Raw genomic sequence first — 15,482 nt, 5'->3', positions numbered from 1 at the left:
CCATCAAGTTGGTGATGTCATCCAACCATCTCAACCTCTGGTGTCCCCTTCTCCTCCTGCCTTCAGTCTTTCTCAGCATCAGGTTATCTGGGGCTTTTCAAGTTTTAGTACTGCTAGTTCTACATCCTGAGAACACCCTCAGTCCTGGAAAACCAAGACAGCTGGTTATTCTACTTATTTCTGATGGTTATATTTCCAGATTAGCACACAGAAGCCTATTTAACCCTTAGTTCAGTTGAAATTTAGTCGTGATCCTGGAGGAGTTCTAAATAATGGATAAGATAAGGTAATGTGCTATGGTGTGTCTGAGAATTTCAGGGCTGATCAAGGAAAAGCCAGTACCAGGATAGTGTTGGACAGTATGCTTGTTGGGCACCTCCAGGACAGGGCTATGTAAGAAAGGATGTCCCTCACAGCAGGAGATCTTCCAGAGACACTCGTGCAGGGCCACCACCCAGAGGGGAAGAGGGCCATTCCCAGCATCAAGGTCTTTTCCAGTGAGTCAGCTCTTTGCATCAGGTGGCCATCGTATTGGAGCTTCAGCTTCAGCAAATTTTGTTGTTCAGTGGCTAAGTCACATTCATCTCTTCGCTACCCCACGGACTGCATCATGCCAGATTTCCCTGTCCTTCACCATCTCCTGGAGTTTGTTCAAACTCTGTTGAGTTGATAATGCCATCCAACCATCTCATCCTCTGTCATCCCCTTCTCCTGCCTTCAATATTTCCCAGAATCAGGGTCTTTTTCATTGAGTCAGCTCTTCACATCAGGTGGCCAAAGTATTGGAGCTTCAGCATCAGTCCTTCCAATGAATATTAAGGGTTGATTTCCTTTAGGATTGACTCATTTGATCTCCTTGCTCTCCAAGGGACTCTCAGGAGTATTCTCTGGCATCACAGTTCAAAAGCATCAATTCTTCAGCTCTCAGCTTTCTTTATGGTCCAGATCTCACATCCATATATAACTATTGGAAAAACCATAGCTTTGACTACACGGACTTTTGTTGGCAAAGTGATATCTTTGCTTTTTAATACGCTGTGTAGGTTTGTCATAGCTTTTCTTCCAAGGGCAAGCATCTTTTAATTTTACGGCTGCAGTTACCATCTGCAGTGATTTTGGAGCCCAAGAAGATAAATTCTGTTACTGTTCCATTTTTTCCCCATCTATTTGCCATGAAGTGATGGGACCAGATGCCATGATCTTAATTTTTTAAGTGTTGAGTTTTAAGCCAGCGTTTTCATTCTCTTTCACTTTCACCAAGAGGCTCCTTGGTTCAACTTCATTTCTGCCATTAGGGTGGTATCATCTGCATATCTAAGGTCATTGGTATTTCTCCAGGCAGTCTTGATTCCAGCTTGTGATTCATCCATTTGCATGATGTACTCTGCATATAAATAAGCAGAATGACAATATACAGCCTTGACATACTCCTTTCCCAATTTTGAACCAGTCTGTTTTTCCATGTCTGGTTCTAAACTATTGCTTCTTGACCTGCATACAGGTTTCTCAGGAGGCAAGTAAGGTGGTCTTGTATTCCCATAACTTTAAGAGTTTTCCACAGTTTCTTATGATCCACACAGTCAAAGACTTTAGCATAGTCAATGAAGCAGATGTTTTTCTGGAATTCTCTTGCTTTTTCTGTGACCCAACAGATATTGGCAATTTGTTCTCTGGTTCCTCTCTCTTTTCTAAATCCGGCTTGTACATCTGGAGGTTCTTGGTTCACATACTATTGAAACCTAGCTTGAAGGATTTTGAGCATTACCTTGCAAGCATGTGAAATGAATGCAGTTGTGCAGTAGTTTGAATATTCTTTGGCATTTCCCTTCTTTGAGATTTAGAATGAAAACTGACCTTTTCCAGTTCTGTGGCCACTGCTGAGTTTTCCAAATTTGCTGACATATTGAGTGCAGCACTTTAACAGCATCATCTTTCAGGATTTTAAATAGCTCAGCTGTAATTCTATCATCTCCACTAGCGTTGCTGGTAGTAATGCTTCTAAGGCCCACTTGACTTCATACTCCAGGATGTCTGGCTCTATGTGAGCAATCACACCGTCATGGTTATCCAGGTCACTAAGACCTTTTTTTGTACAGTTCTTTTGTATATTCTTGCCACCTCTTCTTCATCTCTTCTGCTTCTGTTAAGTCTTTACCATTTCCTTGTCCTTTATTGTGCCCATCTTTGCGTGAAATGTTCCCTTAGTATCTCTGATTTTCTTGAAGAGATCTCTAGTCTTTCTCAGTCTGTTGTTTTCCTCTATTTCTTTGCATTGATCACTTAGGAAGGCTTTTTATATTCTTTGAAACTCTGCATTCCATTGGGTATATCTTTCCCTTTCTCCTTTGCCTTTTGCTTCTCTTCTTTTCTCAGCTATTTGTAAGGCCTCCTCAGACAACCATTTTGCCTTCTTGCATTTCTTTTTCTTTAGGATGGTTTTGGTCACCACCTCCTACACAATTTTATGAACTTCTGTCCATAGTTCTCAGGTACTCTCTCTTTCAGATCTAATCCCTTGAATCTATTTGCCACTTCTACCATATAATCATAAGGGATTTGATTTAGGTCATATCTGAATGGCCTAGTTGTTTTCCCTACTTTCTTCAACTTAAGTCTGAATTTTGCAATAAGGAGCTCATGGTCTGAGCCACAGTCAGCTCCAGGTCTTGTTTTTGCTGACTGTACAGAGCTTCTCCATCTCTGGTTGCAAAGAATATGTTCATCAGATTTCAGTATTGACCATCTGGTGGTGTCCATGTTTAGAGTCATCACTTGTGTTGTTGGAAGAGGGTATTTATAATAACCAGTACCTTCTCTTGTCAAAACTCTGTTAGCCTTTGCCCTGCTTCATTTTGCACTGCAACGCCAAACTTTCCTATAACTCCAGGTATTTCTTGACTTCCTACTTTTGCATTCCAGCCCCCTATGATGAAAAGGACATCTTTTTTGTTGTTGTTGTTAGTTCTAGGAAGTCTTGTAGGTCTTCATAGAACCGTTCAACTTCAGCTTCTTCAGCATAGACTTGGATTACTATAATGTTGAATAGTTTGCCTTGGACATGAACCAAGATCATTCTGTCATTTTTGAGGTTGCACTCAAGTACTGCATTTCAGACTCATTTGTTGAATATTCCAATGAATATTCAGAGTTTATTTCCTTTAAGATTGACTGGTTTGATCTCCTTGCAGTCCAAGGGGCTCTCAAGAGTCTTCTCCAGCACCTCGATTCAAAGGCATCAATTCTTTGGCATGCAACCTTCTTTATGGTCCAACTCTCATATCCATACATGATTACTAGAAAAACCATAGCTTTAACTATATGGACCTTTGTTAGCAAAGTGGTAGCTGTGCTTTTTAATGTGCTGTCGAGGTTGGTCAAGGCTTTCCTTCCAAGAAGCAAGCATCTTTTAATTTGATGGCTGCAGTCACTGTCTGCAGTGATTTTGGAGCCCAAGAAGTATACATGTATCCAAGTTCTTTCCCCATGTAGGTTATTGCTTCTGCTGTCTGTCCCCTGGTGGGTGAGGCTGTCTAAGAGGCTTGTGAGGGGCTCCCTAGTGGGAGGTTCTGGTTCCTTCCGTCTAGTGGGTGGAGCTGAATCTTGTCCCTGTGGTGGGCAGGACCATGACAGAGGTTGTGTTTACCGGGCAGTTGTGTGCTCAGAAAGACTTTAAGCAGCCTGTCTGCAGTTGGGTAAGCTGTGTTCTCATCCTCTTGGTGGTTTGGCCTGAGGTGTCCCAGCACTGGAGCCTACAGGTTGCTGGGTGGGGCAGTCTGGGTGAGAAAACGGTGGCCTTCAGGAGGGCTTAATCCAATGAAATACTTCTCAGAACTGCCCCCACCAGTGTCTGTGCCCACAGAGAGCCGCAGCCACTCCCCGCCTCTGCAGGAGACCCTCCAAAACCAGCAGGTATGTCTGGCCCAGGCTTTTATGAGGTCACTGCCTTCTCCCCCTGGATCCTGGTGTGCCTGAGACCTTCTGTGTGCCATCCAGGAGTGGAGTTTCTGTTTCCCCCAGTCCTATGGAAGTCCTGCAGTCAAACCCTCCTGGCTTTCAAAGCCAGATTCTCTTGCGTCTCCTCCTCCCATTGCCAGACCATCAGGTTGGAGAACCTGACATAGGGCTCAGAACTTTTACTCCCATGGGAGAATTTCTGTGGTACAATTCTTTTTCGGTTTGTAGGTTGTCCGCCCAGCGGCTTTGGGAATTTGATTGTAATGTGAGATTGCACCCCTCCTGCCATCTCATTGTGGCTTCTTTGTCTTCAGAGGTTGAATATCTGTTTTGGCAGATTCCAGTGTTTCATTCTTTTTATCAGTAGTTTTCAGCAGTTGTGATTTGGTGTTTTTGTAAGAAGAGGTGAGCTCACCTCCTTCTACTCAGCATCTTGTCTCCATCCTTAGTTGGCCTACATTTAAAGCAATTAGATGTATACATCTTTGAGTTTGGTGATGGTGGACTTTGGGCTAATAGACTTAAGCTGCTGTGAAGAAGTAGACTCAGGGACAGCGTGCAGAGCTCACCTTTGGCCCATTTGTATCACCCGTGCATTCAGATTTCTGACCACGGATATCAGAGCACACATCATTCCTGCCGCAGCTCTGACAGTGAGAACGAGGACTGTCCTGGGCAGATTAACTTCTGCCTCCGCCTCTTTGCAGTTCTGTTCCTTCTTTTTTAAACACCAGTAAGTATTGTCTCTCATGACCTTGGAAGAAAGATCTAATATAAAATGGAAGGAAATGGTAGTTGCAGGGTGGAGAGTAAAATTACTGGCAGATCAGGAGTTCTGGGGCTTGGGAAGGGAGAAGGAGCTGAGGCAGTGCATTTGATGTGAGGAACAAAAACATTGCTCTGGGAGATAAGAAGAACTATAATGGGACCTGTAGTCCGTACTTGCCTACACTGTGCAGAGAACTACTGTAGGCAGTTTTTACTTTATCCAGACTGTCATCGCAGTCTACCCCCCGTTTTATTTGCAGGACTCCCCCATGCAGTGTGTTGTACCCCAGCCTCACTGAGGAAACTCAGGATGAAGTCTTCTGACTCATGCCCCTTAGAGAGGAAGGAGCATGTGACATGACCTGGCCCATCAGACGCCCAGGAGCCCAGCAGAAGGGCAGTTAGAATCGCTCAGCTTCTGGCATTCCACAGTGGCAACAGCGTCCAGCGGCGTTCAGCATTGGCAGCGTCCACTGAAAGCGGTGTCATCAGGGCCCTGAACAGACCGTTCCTATTTGATTGTGGTTCCAGCCAGTGAGACTCACATTGGATAACGCCTGATTTCTCAGCCTGATTCTTCACGATGAGTTTTTAAACAGCTACCCTTACATTAGCCCAGGTCAGTTTCTATTGTTTATAACAGGGAATCTTGATCAATACCAATGACATAGCCTCTTTTTGATGGAGAAGTTGTAAATGTCTACATCTCTAGGCAAACCCACATCTGTCCTCAAAGCCTTAAAACACAGATCAGGTGCATTTCATTTTTTTCCCCTAAAGACAAATCCTTTCTAAGATAATCAAGTCTCCAAATAATAATGATCAGTTTTCATTACAGTAAGTAAATAGTATACAGTCGTCTCTTGTATCTAAAGGTATTGGTTTCTAAGATCCCCACAGATACCAAAACTGTGGATGCTCAAGTCCCTTATATAAAATGGCCAGTATAGGTGGCCCCCTCTTACCTCTGGGATTCCATATCCTTGATACAAAGGCCTGACTATATGTAGCAACCTATTATCTTCATGGACAGAAAAAAATGTGAATCAGCAAATGTGAAAACATTTTTATTGACCTGAAGATATAGTAATTTTAGGAAAGCAGATAGTTGACATTGTTTTCAGTTATTGTCACAGCAAGTTGCCTCTGAAACTCTTATAATTGGACTGAGTGGCACCATAAATGACACTTGAGATATATGCAAAGCTTGTCATTACCTTTAAAATTCACAAAGGCAGATCAGTTTAATATGCTTTATTCATTTTCTCGGTTGAACACTGGGTTATATCCCAGTTGAATGAAGCATCTGATGTACTCCGATTTGCATTTTTGCACACAACATACTTTCCAGTTCTACCTCATTTACATCACTGTGATTGTGTCAGTTTCTTACATAGGGAGGACATTAGTCATGTTCATTATCAGCTAAATAATTTGACCCAAATGACAATAATAAATCATGCCCGACTCAGACAATTGAAATATCAGAATTTTTAACTATGACCTGCTTAGCTTGGGCAAAAGACCCTTGGTCCTAGCTATCCTAACTGTTCCTCCCTCCCAGGGAACATAATATCAGACATGTTAGGAACTGTCACTGTGCATTCTCTTTGTTAAATTAGTATATGTGGACAATTACATATATCTGATTTAGTAATAAAATGTGGAATTGTGTATGATCTCTAATGAACAGCTTATATGTGATCATCAAAACAAAAATCTACAGAAATGTGTGTCAGTAACAAGCCAGAGACCATGAAATTCTGAATCAGTTTGAAGCCCAAATCAAGAGTGTTCACTGTTGCCTGCCAGCAATTCAAACACCATAGAAGTATATAAAGTGTAATTCAGTTACTAACCTGTCTGCCCTCCAATCTTCCTTCTTTGAAGTCAGCAAATATTGACAGCATGTGTGTGTATGTATGTATATACATATATATGTGTGCATGTGTGTGTGTGTATACAGGAAATGGCAACCCACTCCAGTATTCTTGCCTGGAGAATTCCATGGACAGAAGAGCCTGGAGGGCTACAGTTCATGCAAAAGAGTCAGACATGACTTGGCAACTAAACCACGACATAAGCTGTGGGGCTGAGGAAAGCCTGTGGGAAGCAGCCCAGGCTGGGCTCCTAGCCACGTCACCTCAGCCTGAGTCAAGAGCTAGAGAAAATAACTGATGCCCAGTTGTGGGGAAAGCTGTGTTCCTTGGAGTTCCTCTTAGAATGTCCTCCAGCGCCCTCTACCAATGAAACTTAATATTGTGTCAACTGCCAAAGGAAGAATGTTTAAAAGGTCAATTGCATTTTCACAGATTAGGCAAAAAGGATGAATTTGAGGTTGACAGGCAATAAATTGATAACTGCCATAACTGTACATACTACTCTGTCAGTTTGAGTTGTCGATTAAACTGTAAAAAAATTCCTCAAGTAGAATGGCTTAAAACCACCACTGTTTTATTTTCTCTCAGGAGTCTGTGGGTTTATAAAGCTTAGCTGTGGAGTTCTTCTATTCCGTGTGATGGCATCTGGGACTGACTGTGGTCATCTGGAGGCTCTCTTGGTCTAGAATAGCCAAGGTGGTGCTGACATGTATGGCATTAACTGGGATGCTGGAAAAATTGTCTCCCTCTCTCCTGTCTCCATGTAATTTCAGGACTTCATCTCTATGTGGTCATTCCAAATTGTTTCCTTAATAAATTTCTTCAACCATACATCTTAAATTGTGGCTTAGAGCTCCCCCAAAGCACAAAAGCAGAAGTTTATAGGTTTCCTTAAGGCTTGGGCCCAGACCAGCACAGCGTCTCTTCTACTGTATTCTGTTGATCAAAGTAAGACAAAGGTCTAGCCCAGACTCAGCATATAAGGGGCATGAATACTGGGGAGCATGGGTCATTAACATCCACCTTTGGACACTAGCTTGGCCACCTGATTTTTTTTTCCTATAAATAGGATTAGTATTGCCTGACTCTCAATTACCATCACTATTGAGGTATCATCACCTAATAATGTTACAAAGATGAAATAAGGCATGGGAAGCTCTCTGGTGACTACCTGCTCAGGATGAAAGGAAGCAGGCTCATCAATTTGAAGATGGTACAAAACTGGTATGCATGTAAATTCTGGTTCTAAAGACTAATAAGTTGAAAAGATAAACTGACTCTAACACCATGCACTTCAGTAGGGGTTAAGGAAAAGTCCTGTAGTTGGATCTGAAACTCCAGTGGAAAAAACATGGGTGATAAGAGGACATAGGACCTAACAGAGCAGTGTGAAAGAGAATGAAAAGTTTAGGCAGACAATAAAGCTCAGTACGCACCTATAGTGTTGTGTGGTCAAATACCAAAAGTAGATTAAAATCTTGTATCTAAAAACTTTTTTCAAAAATTCCTTAAATATTAGTGGAATATTAATAGGCATCTTATGGAGAAAAATGTATGGAAGATGGTTCTGTGGCCTGAGTTTCATAAATAATATGTAATACAAAGGTAAAAAAAATTACTGGGTCACAGAATCACCTTCCAACCATGTTGAAGAACTCCTCAAAATCAGTAATATGCTATAATAAATAGTGAATCTTTAGGGGAAGGGGGACATGGATAAAGGTTGTGGTATTTCCCAAGTTTATTTGGCCACAGAAACTTTTTTTTCCTGAGGCATCTCCCAGGACCTGTATTCTGGGGGAACATACTTTGAGGAACATTGGTCCAGAATGAAGGATTTGATATTTATATCTCTCTTTGCTGGCCACTCATGTTTAAAAACCTACCTCTCATTTATGGCAGTGTATTTAAAGGGGGTAATGGACTATCTGAATATTGTTCTGGGAGAGGAGATCTTTTTTTTTTTAATTTGCTATTTTGTATTGGGGTATAGCTAATTAATGGGATTCCCTGGTAGCTCAGCTGGTAAAGAATCTGCCTGCATTGCAGAGATCTGGGTTTTATTCCTGGGTTGGGAAATTTCCCTGGAGAAGGGATAGGCTACCCACTCCAGTGTTATTGGGCTTTCCTGGTGTCTCAGACGGTAAAGAATCTGCCTGAAATGCAGGAAACCTGGGTTCGATCCCAGGGTTGGGAAGATCCCCTGGAGGAGGGCATGGCAACCCACTCCATTCTTCTTGCCTGGAGAATCCCCATAGACAGAGGAGCCTGGCGGGGTACAGTCCGTGGGTTGCAAAGAGTCAGACACGACTGAGCAACTAAACACAGCACATAACTGATTAACAATGATGTGATAGTTTCAGGGGAAACTGGCGGGACTCAGCCATACATATACATGTATCCATTCTCCCCCAGAGAGAGGGGGTCTTGATGATGAAAAGATGAAGAACAGTGAAATGTAAAATACTGAGGATGCTTCATCTCGAGAAAAAAAGTGCTTCAGGGGGACATAGTGGATATCTTCAAATATGTGAAGATTGCTGCATGCAGATGGAGTAGACTTGTTTTTATAAGGGTTAACAATTGAAAGGTTAATGGGTTGGAAGGCCAGAGGTCCCCAAGCAGCCGGAGGAAATAAACTGCAAGGGGCAGACTTTTTTTTTTTCCTTGAAATTTTGTGTAGAGAAGAAGAAAAAAAAAGTCTGCATAGTTTATTTCCTCTTACCACTTGGGGACCTCTGACCTTCCTACCTGTTAACCCTCTCACAATGGGATGAGGTAGGCCAAGTGGTTGCAAAGTTTTCTCTGTTCAAGAAAGGATTTTCCAACTTGGAGGTCCAAGAATGGGAAGAGCTTTGAGATGTAGTCTTGAGCCCCCCATCACTCTCAGGGCTTACACAAAGTTGTATCTCCATGGTTGGAGATGTTAAAGAAGAGATTCAGGTTTCAGCTAGCTGGCCAAACAAGGTGATCTTTAAAGTTTCCTTCCAAATCTGAGATTCTAAGACTTGACTCTTAATATCCTTCTTGGGACCATTACAAGCACCATTCTCCATTTCTCTGATGATGATTTCATTTGACTATCTAACCATGGTAGAGGGGTTGATGCCTTTAACTGGTAATTGGTTTGCATAAGCCAGAACAAGTTTTATGGTTTGAATCATGCATCTAAAGTATTGACCAAACTCTAAGCAGTGTTGGTGAATTTTATTATGGTGAATGTGTAAAACAGTTTGTACTTCATTCCTACTTCTGAGCCAGCTTTAGTATGCCCATGGAAATTCATTATTTTGCAGTATTTCCACAAGTAAGGTTCCTTTCTGATGGACAAATCTTTGCCTTTTATCTTCTAAGTACCGAATTGATTCAACAAGCCATTTTGGATATCATATTTTTTTCCTTATGAAATTGCCTTTATTAAGGACAATAACTAAATTACATTGATTTCTATCAAGAATGTAATTTCACGTGTGGTCTATTACAGAGTCTGGATTCAACCTAAGAGATTATTAATTTCCTTGTACAGTAAAAAAAATTCCAACTTCCTGCTAGAAAAATAATACTCTACATTTCCTTGTCTTGCTTAATTCTTTTATTAAAATTATGAATTTATATTTTTCTGAATATCAAGATAAAATTAATTTAGCCTCTTTTTTCCTCTGCAACTTGACCCTTTTGGAGGGAGACCTTGTTTCACAGAGCAAACTGTTCAAGTTTTGGCCACTAGGTGGTGCACTGGTTAAACATTTTCTCCATCTTCCTGGATCGCTTGCAGTTATCAACTTGTACTTGAAAAAGACCAATTTGTACTTTGTACCAAGAGGCCAGTTTCATTCACTTTGAACTAATCGTATATATTCTTGCATTTTGGCAAGTTAACTCAGTTTTTTTGGCTCTTTCCCATGTATACATGTTATTGAACATTTTGTTTGATTTTCTCCTGTTAATCTGTCTTGTAATATGCTCAGTCTCTAAGTCTTGTCTGACTCTTTGGGCCCCATGGACTGTAGTCCTCCAGGTTTCTCTGTCCCTGGGATTTTTCAGGCAATACTGAAGTAGGGTAGCATTTCCTACTCCAGAGGATCTTCCTGACCAAGGGATGGAACCCACTTTTCACGAGTCTCCTGCATTGGCAGACGAGTTCTTTAGCACTGTGCCACCTGTCTCGGGTCAATTTAATTCTTAGACCAGCCAGAAGAACCTCGAAGGCTAGAGGAACGTTTATTCCTTCCTGACAAAGTGCACACTGTTTTCTATTGTTATTATTTCAATCTTAGTTTTACTTGTCACTTTTAAAAGAAAAGTAGCAGGAGAGGAAGTCAGGAAAACCTGTTCCTCCTCGGAGTGGGAAGTAGATCTAGTTGGGGTGTCCCACCTGTGGAAAACTGGTGCTATCCTATCAAAGACTGCAGAGTCACTTGTTTGTTCCCTCCTCTTGTAAACCACTAGACATTCAGCTACTAGTGGCAGGTAACTGAGAAGCAGGCAGGAGGTGGCAGCTATTTAAGTGCAGAGGATTATTCATAGGTAGTTAGTGGATTAGTGGAAACATAAAGAATATTAAAAGGGTAATCAGATCAACTAATTGTGGTACCAGAAACTTGTTTCACCTCACTGGTAAAGACTTTTAACTTGTTGTCAGAAGGGCATAAGGAAGACACCTCACCCCTCAACTCCCATAGTAGCCTTAAGTAATGTTTGCCAGGATAACAGCTGCCTGAGAAGGAATTTTAAAATTCCATTTTAATATGGCAGACAAGTCTTTATTCAAGAGTTGTGAGATTACCAAAAATAAATAAATAAAGCCAAATAGGATTTAATAGAATAAATTTAAGGAATTTTATGGGACCCATGACAAGTACACACAGGCCCTTTGGGACCCTCAACTGCAGGTGAAAAGAAGTTATCAAGAGGCCAGCATAGCTGCTCTCCTCCGGGCCATACAGTCTCTTGTCTTCGCTTCTCTGCAGAGGTCTGCCCTGTTCTACAGTACTTCTCTCTACAGACTGAATCTGCTTACCCATCTGGCTCACTGATGGCTTTCCACAGCCGCTCCCAAGTGGAAATATATACTCAGCCTCTGAAAATAATCTAGTATAAACCCACTTGGTTTATTTAGGTCTTGAATTATAATTCTAAAAGCTTCCCTTGTGGCTCAGCTGGTAAAGAATCCACATGCAACGCGGGAGACCTGGGTTTGAGACCTGCAAATGCTAGGAAGAGATCTTTGGATCTAGCTTGAATCAAATACAAATACTTGGCCAACTGTCTGTGATGGTGGGGAGGGGGAGAGCATCCTGTGTGGAGGAAATGATTGTCACCTTTTGTGAGGGACAGTTCAGCAATGGCCGCTTGCTGGCAGGAGAGAGTGTGCAATTTTTTTTTCCCATAAGTGAAGACTTTTGACTGCATAAAATTTAGAAACATTTAAATAGCAAAGAATATCTTAAGCAAAATAAGGGCTAAGAAAAGTTACAAAAAAAATAGTTGCAAAATGTTAACTCCCCTAAAATAACCAGAAAATTCAGGATTAAATTAATAAAAATTTTACTAAGTTTGGCTGGGGGTGTTGTTATTTAGGTCTTTTGTTTTTTTGGAGGGGGGAGTTGCACTGTTTTTGAAAATGAAAACTTGATATAAATATTAAGTATCTTTTATAGATTTCTAATAAAAACTCATAGCATATAGAAATGATCTTTATTATTTCAAATGTCTTCATCCAGTCATGTCAAACCACCCTCAATTATGGTTTAGTATAGTGGACTTTTTATTTCAATCAAAATAAAATAATTACACCTTCTGATTCTAGATGATATAAAAAAATAATTTTTATTTATCTAGAAATAAAACCGAAGTGAGAATAATGTATTCATAAGAATTATATTTAAACCATCTATATTTGGAAAATACTGTTTTAGGCAATAAGAGCAAATATAGCATTAATTAAATAACAGCAGTTAAACTAAAAAGGTAAATCAAAATTATTTTCTCAAAGAGACCTGGATTCAATCCCAGGGTTGGGAAGATCCCCTGGAGGAGGGCATGGCAACCCACTCCAGTCTTCTTGCCTGGAGAACCCCCATGGACAGAGGAGCCTGGCAGGCTACAGTCTAAGGGGTTGCAAAGAGTCAGACACGACCGAGCAACTAATAGAACTACCACAGCATGGTAGTTCTATTTTAGTTTTCTGAGGAACTTCCTTACAGTTTTCTATAGTGGCTGCACCAACTTACATTTCCACCAACAGTGTAGGAGGATTCCGTTTTCTCTACATCCTCTCCAGCATTTGTTATTTGTAGACTTTTTGATGATGGCCATTCTGACTGGTATGAGGTGATACATCATTGTAGTTTTGATTTGCATTTCTCTGATAATTAGTGATGTTGAGCATCTTTGCATGTGCTTTTTGGTGATGTATATATCTTCTTTGGAGAAATACCTGATTAGATCTTGTGCCCTTTTTTTGACTAGGTTGTTTGTTTTTTTAAATTGAGATGCATGAGCTGTTTGTATATTTTGGAAATCAATCCCTGTCGGTCACATCATTTACAAATATTTTCTCCCATTCGGTGGGTTGTCTTTTCATTTTGTTTATGGTTCCCTTTGCTGTGCAAAAGCTTTACAGTTTAATTAGTTTCTATTTTAATTATTTTCATTACTCTAGGAGGTAGATTCAAAAAAGATATTGCTGCAATATTTATGTTAAAGAGTGTTTTGCCTATGTTTTCCTCTAACAGTTTTATAGTATCCAGTCTTACATTTAGGTCTTTAATCCATTTTGAGCTTATTTTTGTGTCTGATGTTACAGAAGGTTCTAACTTCAATCTTTTACTTGTAGCTGTCCAGTTTTCCCAGCAGCACTTACTGAAGAGACTGTCTTTTCTTCATTCTGTATTTTTGCCTCCTTTGACATTGATTAATTTACCATAGGGTGCGTGGGTTTATTTCTGGGCTTTCCATCCTGTTCCACTGATTTCTGTTTTTGTGCCAGTACCATACTGTTTTCTTTTTATTTATTTGGCTGTACTGGGTCTTAGTTGTGGCATGCGGACGCTTCAGTCTTCACTGTGGCATACAGGTTCTTTAGTTGCAACATGTGGGATCTTTGGTTGGGGCATTCGAACTCTTAGTTGCAGCATGTGGGATCTAGCTCCCTGAATAAGAATCGAATTTGAGCCCCCTGCATTGGAACAGAGTCTTAGCCACTGGACCACCAGGGAAGTCCCACCAAACTGCTTTTATTACTGTAGCTTTGTAGCATAGTTTGAAGTCAGGGAGCCCAATTCCTTCAGCTCTGTTTTTCTTTGATTTCTTTCATCAGCATCTTACAGTATTCAGAGGACAGGTCTTTTGATTCCTTAGGGAGATGTATTCCTAAATACTCTTTTTGATGCATTGGTAAAAGAGTTATTTCCTTCATTTCTCTTTCTGATCTTTTGTTGTTAGTGTAGAGGAATGCAACAGATTTCTGTGTATTAATTTTGTATACTGTAACCTTATTTATCCTGTAACTGAATTCATTGATGAGCTCTAGTAATTTTGTAATTTTCTTGTTTCTGAAAAGTGAAAGTTGCTTAGTTGTGTCTGACTCTTTGCAACCCCATAGACTGTTGCATGCATAAACTGCCATGCTCCTCTGTCCATGGAATTCTCCAGGCAAGAATACTGGAGTGGGTAGCCATTCCCTTCTCCAGGGGATCTTCCTGACCCAGGGATTGAACCCGGGTCTTCCACATTGTAGGTAGATTCTTTACCATCTGAGCCATTAGGGAAGTCCCAAGAATACTAGAGTGGGTAGTCATTCCCTTCTTGAGTTCTAGTAGTTTCATAATTTTCTTGTTTCTAGTTGTGGACTTTTCTTTTCTGCCTTTACCATTTACTGTGAAGCTGATTTGGTGCTGAATTCTTTTAGCTGTTGCTTGTCTGTAAAGCTTTTGATTTCCCTGTCAAATCTAAACAAGAGCCTTGCTGGGTAGAGTATCCTTGTGTGTAGGTTTTCCCCTTTCATTATTTTAAAAATATCATGCCACTACCTTCTGGCCTGCAGAGTTTCTGCTGAAAAATCAGCTGATAACCATATGGGGTTTCCTTTGTATGTTATTCGTTGCTTTTCCTTTTTTGCTTTTAGCATTTGCTCTTTATCCTTTTGTCAGTTTGATTACTGTATGTCTTGGCATGTTCCTGCTTGGGTTAATCCTGTATGGGACTCTCTGCTCCTGGACTTAGGTGACTGTTTCCTTTTCCATGCTAGTGAATTTTTCAGCTATTATCTCTTCAAATATTTCCTCAGGTCCTTTTTCTCCCTCTTCTGCTTCTGGGACCCCTATAATGAAAATGTTGGTGGGTTTGATGTTGTCTCGGAGGTCCCTTAAACTGTTTTCCTTCCTTTTCAGTCCTTTTTTCTTTACTCTGTTCCACAGCAGTGATTTCCATTACTGTCTTCCAGCTTACTGATCCTTTCTTGTGCCTCATTTATTCTGCTACTGATTGCTTCAAGTGTATTTGTCATTTCAGTTATTGTATTCTTCAACTCTGGTTGTTTTTTATATTTTTTCTTTGTTAAAAAAAAAAAACTTCTTGTAACTTCTTGCTATGTGCGTCAATTCTTTTCCTGAGTTTTTGATTGTCTTTACAATCAAAAGTAAAGAGTTCTTTACTGTGAACTCTTTCTCAGGTAGATTGCCTATTTGCACTTTACTTAGTTATTGTTTTAGGGTTTTGCCTTGTTCATCTGAAACATATTCCTTTGCCATCTCTTTTGTTTAAATTTCTATTTGTGCTTTATGTGTTTAGTAGCTTAGTTATGTTTCTTGACCTCAGAGAAGTGGCTTTCTGTAAGGGATGCCCTAGGTGTCCCTCCCAGAAGTACAGTCTCCTCTC

General features: G+C 40.6%; 1 long non-coding RNA gene across 3 annotated transcripts in view; it reads left to right on the top strand.

Annotated features, from left to right (window-relative positions):
- The window catches only part of LOC122686077, a 92,239-nt gene that overhangs the window by 39,916 nt on the left and 36,841 nt on the right, over nucleotides 1–15,482 (top strand). Inside the window, exon 2 of one of the 3 annotated variants that reach the window (XR_006338618.1) lies at nucleotides 4,983–5,341. The exons of the other annotated variants lie outside the window; for them this stretch is intronic. This is a non-coding gene — a long non-coding RNA (uncharacterized LOC122686077). The remainder of the gene's footprint in view (nucleotides 1–4,982; nucleotides 5,342–15,482) is intronic. 3 annotated transcript variants of the gene reach the window in all.

This window comes from Cervus elaphus, chromosome 29 (genome assembly GCF_910594005.1).
Source record: "Cervus elaphus chromosome 29, mCerEla1.1, whole genome shotgun sequence".
Taxonomy (NCBI): Eukaryota; Metazoa; Chordata; class Mammalia; order Artiodactyla; family Cervidae; genus Cervus; species Cervus elaphus.
The sequence above is the reverse complement of the archived record's forward strand: the minus strand, read 5'-3'. Positions and strand labels throughout refer to the sequence as shown.